At 44.2% G+C, this 6,000-nt stretch overlaps 1 long non-coding RNA gene across 1 annotated transcript in view; it reads left to right on the plus strand.

Moving 5' to 3' along the window:
• The window catches only part of 4930447J18Rik (RIKEN cDNA 4930447J18 gene), a 45,326-nt gene extending 40,021 nt beyond the window's left edge, over positions 1-5,305 (plus strand). Inside the window, exons 3-4 of the long non-coding RNA NR_045959.1 lie at positions 4,704-4,725; positions 5,163-5,305. This is a non-coding gene — a long non-coding RNA (RIKEN cDNA 4930447J18 gene). The remainder of the gene's footprint in view (positions 1-4,703; positions 4,726-5,162) is intronic.
• The last annotated feature ends 695 nt before the right edge of the window (positions 5,306-6,000 follow it).

The raw sequence follows: 6,000 nt of genomic DNA on the forward strand, positions 1-6,000 counted from the left end.
TAGAGAAGTAGGAGGGAAGTTCTGTAGAGGTGGGAGGAGGTCAGAATTGGGGAGATGCATTTTACCATTGTTTACCTGGTGACAGAACACCTGTATCTTAGTTACCTTTCTGTTGCTGTGATTAAAAGCACCCAAACAAAAGCAATTTACAAAAGAAAACATTTAATTTGGGGCTTATGCTGCCAGAGGGTTAGAGGCCATGACTATCATGGTGGTGAACACCATAGCAGGCAGGCAGAAACACCACCGAAGCAGTAGCTGAGAGCTTATATTTTGATCTATAAGCAGAAAGCAGGGAGAGCTAACTGTGAATGGCCTGAGCATTTGAGACCTCCAAGCCTGCCCCCAGAGGACACACCTTCTCCAACAAGGCCACACCTCCTCATCCTTCCTAAATAGTTCCACCAATTAGCCACCAACGTATTGAAATATATAAGGCTATTGGGGCCATTCTCATTGAAACTATCACACTTGGTAGTGAGATGTGTAAATGGGAGAGGAGTATCAAGAGTAGATGTCTCCTAAGTAGGAAAAAGGGTTCACACAGTTTTGTAAGATATGGTTATAGTCCCTTGTATGCCAGCAACAGGCAGTGGAGGAAATTATGGCCAGAAGCAGTTGGTTCTGTGAGTGGGTGTGAGAGAGGCTGGTGGGGCTGCACACCTTTTATCCCAGCACTCAGGAGGCAGAGGCAAGCAGACCTCTGTGAGTTCAAGGCCAGCCTGGTCTAGAATGAATTCTAGGACAGCCAGAGCTTCACAGAGAAATCCTGTCTGGATAAAAGAAAAAAAGAGGGTCTGTGTTGGATAAGGGAAAACACCTTGACCCCGACTTGACCCCAAGACCAGAGCAAAGGAAAGATCACCCTGACTCTGGCTTGACCCCAAGACCAAGACCAGGACCAAGAAACAGAATCTCACTAATCCCGGAGCTTGACACAGAAACCCATCAATCCCCAAACAGGAAAACCCACCACTCCCTGCAGTTGCCCATGCTCAGGAATTGAAATTCCACCAATCCTCATCCTGTAAATCCCTACCCTGAGAAGCTCCACCCCGAAGAAATCACAAACAACCCAGCTTTCTGCTCAGTGTCCTTCTGCTTCTGGCTTCACAAAGACAGCCACCCTCCTGGGGTTTTCCCTCTCAATAAAGCTTTTTGAGATTTGTTGTGTGATGTGACTTTGTGGAATTCCTTGGCTCCAGATTGCCAGGATACCTCGAGCAGCAGAGCTGTAAACTCTTTGGCTGGGGAAACCATCCCTTGCTGAAGCTGTTACACTGTGTTGGGGGAGTATCTCCTGCAGCAGCTGGAGCAGAGCAGTAACACTCCTGTAGGGAAGCCTTGCCCTTCACAGCCTTTACAGTTTGGCTTTGAGACAGATGAAAAAAGGAAAAAGGTCAAGAAGGCTCTTTCTGAGATAGATGACCTGCTGCGGGATTCAGGCTGCGCCCTGCTCATGCTGAAGTCAGGGCACAATTCCTCCACACTGTGTGAAACAGTGCCTTTCAGGCGGAGCTTTGCCCTGGGTGACTCTATTCACCAAGCAGCAGTTGACTCTGAGTACAAACGCAGAGGAAAGCTGAGTTAGACCACATCCTTGTGCATGCAGGCACCATGAGACCAGCACAAACTACAAGGCACAGACTGATCAGACTGCAGCAAGTCAAAAGGTACCCTGTCAGAGCTTACTATGTAGGTTGGGAATGTGGAGGTAAAGTCATATCAGAAAAGCCAGGCTCAGTAACTCAGACACAACAGGCCAGTGAAGGATATATATATAGCACTCACATAAAATGATTCCCACAAAAAGGGTTCATGTAACACTCCGATGACAAAAGCCCCCTGATCTGTCACCTATCCACAGGGCTTCAGCTCAGCATGGGTCCCATTGGTCAGTACAAACCTCTGGAGCTGCCAACAGTCCTTCACTCCTCTGTCTGGAAACGGTCCCACACCACATCTCAATGGTTCTATGCTTCTGCATTGTGGTTCTGTGTCAGTAGGGGTGTGTATGTGTGTGTGTGTGTGTGTGTGTGTGTGTGTGTGTGTGTGTGTGTGTGTGTGCATGTGTGTGTGTATGTATGTATGTGTGTGTGTGTGAGCACGCCACGTGCGCTTACACACTTGTGCACAATAGCTCTCTGGAATGGGTTCCTTATCAGGTACCTCCAGGGGCTCTATTTATACCTGTAGCAGTTCCCTGCTTCCTTTTTTTTTTTAAACCCATTCTGCAAAACATAATCCACACCCTATAACAACAACAACAACAAAACCTGTGTGACATAGCATGGGTGAGATGAGGACTTAAATAGCAACTAAGATTGAAATGAAAAGCTGTGCTCGCCACTGGGCATCTCTCAAAGGAAATGAAGACTCTTTGGTAGGTTGTAGCCAAGGAAACCAACACAGCTTGTCAATGTATTGTTAAGCCATTTATTCTAACATTGTATTAAAGCACAAAACTGTTCATCTATGTTTCTGGCACATAGCGTTCAGGAACTCCTGAGCTAGGTGAATTCAACAGGAAATAGTAAAGCCCACAGCTCAGCAGGCATAGGACAATCAGAGACAGTCTCTAACCTGAACCAGACACAGAGCACTTCAGAGGACTCCACACTGTTGCAAGTGGATAGAGAAGAACTTAAGCCTCTCCTCTACCTGACCACAGCTAGCAGACAAAGCTGTCAGCTGGATCTTGCTATACTTGTCTGAGAGCCGAGAGCTTTGGACCCATCCTAGGCTTTGCTCTAGTATTTGATGAACACATGCACACGTTTAGCTCTCTAATAAAAGCCTTAATCTAATAAAAGTGAAAATCAGGGTCTTAAATGACCAGGGACTCCACATGGCAAACCTTATCCTCCGCTCAGGTATCCTAATAGCACGTCATCGTTCTAAGGGCATAAAATGGTGAAGGAGGTTTTGGTGGCAGCATTGTGGGCATGGTTGGATGCTGGGAGGGACTGAAGATGGATCGGCAAGCTAGACGGGCCATTTACAGACCACACTGTGGTTTTGCTGTGGCACAGCACAGAGACTACACACTACAGAGTCATCCCAAACTTGGTGTCGAGTCCGGAGGATGTCAATACCTTGTATTTTCACATGCACTGTATTATTTTCTTACTGAAGATATTTCAATAAGAAAGGTAAGAACATTAAATTAAAAGTGAAGGCTGTCCAAGTTTGAACACATGTTTCCAAAGGGAACACTTTCAATGTAATAGTCATCATTCTCTTTCTAAGGCAGCTAGTGATGTGAATTACATAGTGCATATGGCTTGAGCTTTTTCACATACAAATGCAATCATGCACTACCACTCGAGATGTTTTGTTTACTATATTGATAATTCCTCCTCTGCCCATACAAGTGGTTTTACCTCCTCTTGAAAGCTGCCTTGCTTCCTTCCCGAGCACAGCTCCTAATGTATTTGACAGGTTCCCTCCTAATGGTTCTGTTGTTAAGCCCATTTTTTCCTTTTGCTATTAAAAAAACCATGCTGCAAAAACCATATTTATCTGTGGATGTGTACACTTGTTGAATATTTCCACAAGGAACATTCTTGGTAGTGGCAATGCTGGGTTGGTGATTATGAATAATTAAAATTAAGCTTATGTTGCTGAATTGTTCGAAAAAGAATGTTGGTCCAATTTGTGTTCCTACGAGAATGAATGGGCAATCTTTCCCCACATCTTTGCACCCATTTTAGTTATTTAGTCACGTTGTATGATGGATACCTATCCAACCATTAGGCATCTTTGTTAGAATGAGGGCTCAATATATGTGCTCCATGCTTTGTGTAGAGAGCTTCCTGCTACACTAACTGCAGATTTGCAATAGCCTAGAACATTCTGTCTCAAAGGTAATCTTTATGTGTAGCCAAAGCCTGAGGCCTTACTTGTTCACATGAGAGCAACCATTGCTTAATCCTACCCTGTAATTTTATGCCAGGAAAAATGTGGGCAATATATTTTCTTTTCTTATCTACCTTCAAGTCTGATAACTATCATGGAAATTTTTCCTTTTCTGGTCTGGCTCCAGGTGTGGCCAGTATTGCCAAAATCCTTTATGAGACTCAATATTCATAATTGACTTTTTTTCCTTTTGGCCAAGATTGATTGCAAGTGATTAGAGGTTAGGGTTTGCTAATGCAGATTTCTCTGAGTCACCCTTAGGTATGGGAAAGGATTGAAAGAAAGGCTATGTGTGTCTCCCCACCCCACCTCTTTCCCAGCAGATATAAAGACACTACACAGACCTCTCCCTGCTTGACAAGGTGGAGCTGAGTATCCCACCTCCATCTGAGGCTAGAGCAATAAGCACTGCTCATTTGTTAAGCACTGGGGTTGCAAAAAAAAATGGTTTAAGTTTTGCTTTGCATGTGTCTAAAGTAGTTATTGGAAGTAGAACCTCCAGCTTTGGACCTTACTCAGTTCTAGGTCTTTCTCTAGGTTCTGTGTCCTCAGTGCGTGGCATTTACCAGGTACTAGATTTTCATTTTATTTATTTGACTTAGGGTCTCACTCCACAGCCCATGGCTCACTTGCCCTGAGTGATTCATGCTGGCATCAGACTCATTTCAGCTGACTCGGCTTCTCAAGTACTGAGATTATAGACAGAAACCACCACACCTGATGATATTTTTTGAATGTATGAATGATGACATAGTTATTGATTATTTCTATTTCTTTCTTTTCAGAGGAGAATGAGACTCTGAGAAGGCAAGCACATCAAATTCATCTTAATACTTGTTGGCATGTAGACCTGACCTAACAGAGAACAGAAGATATGAAATGTTTGTTGATGGAGCAAATTAATTCCGAGATTGACATATTATGGCGTGATGGGCATAGCACAGTCAGATAGAGTTTATTTCAAATCTTCCTTTCCTTCATTACTGGTGAAATGTGGCTTTTGCATCTGTATTTCCTCCCTACATTTGTAATAACAAGGGAGCTGGCTCCTATAAAGGCCCTGCACAGGTCCTGTTAGGTGATCATCACACAAACTCTCATCCTTTCTCTGTCTCTGAGTTAAGTGTCTCAGCTGTCCTGCTGCGCTGGGGAGCTTTGCAGGGAGTTGTGTCTTCTTTTGTTGAGGAATATAATCCTTTGGCCCTAAAACTGACATTTACTCGTGTCCTTCTCCTTTTTCCCAGGAAGCTCATCCACTGAGGCATTCTCTCCTGAGTTCCCTCACATGCCTGGTTACTCAGTCATAGCAGCTCCCCAGGCACTAAGCGCTGTGTGTGTTGTCTTGTGATGTTTTGAACAAACACGTGAATAAATCATTTAAGTAGGGAAACTGGGTCAAGAGTCAGTCAATGTCACCCTGGAGATAGATGCTAGGTATGAGAGGTAAGGGAGACTTGGTGGCTTTCCCAGAGAAGGGATGCTGAGGCTGAGAGGTGAACAATGGGAAAGGATTGGTCTAGTAGAAAAGCTAGAGACATTTCTTCTAGGCAGAAGGACCAACTTGCCTATATAATATCCTGATTTTACAACTCAAGATGTTGCTTCTCAACAGGGGAACTGTCTGTTTTATTGTCCCAGGAAAGATTAAATAGTGTTAGAACAGGGTGGTTTCTAAAAACAAACAAACAAAAAACAACAAAAGCCGGGTGTGGTGGCGCACGCCTTTAATCCCAGCACTCGGTAGGCAGAGGCAGGCGGATTTCTGAGTTCGAGGCCAGCCTGGTCTACAAAGTGAGTTCCAGGACAGCTAGGGCTACACAGAGAAACCCTGTCTCCAAAAATCAAAAACAAACAAACAAAAGAACAGGGTGGTTTCATGACTGCCAAGTAATGTAGCATTGGATTTAACATTCTGTGTCCTCAAACTTGAAGTGAGCCAGCTTTCTGTCATGAGTCCACATGAGTGATGGGTGTGGTGTAAGAGAAGCAATAGAGATGACTAAGCATGAGGCCAGTTGTGAGACCCAGCACCACATGACACACATGTAAATTTTACCTATTATCATCCATGAGTCCTGTGGT

Source organism: Mus musculus, chromosome 14 (assembly GCF_000001635.26).
Source record: "Mus musculus strain C57BL/6J chromosome 14, GRCm38.p6 C57BL/6J".
Classification (NCBI taxonomy): domain Eukaryota; kingdom Metazoa; phylum Chordata; class Mammalia; order Rodentia; family Muridae; genus Mus; species Mus musculus.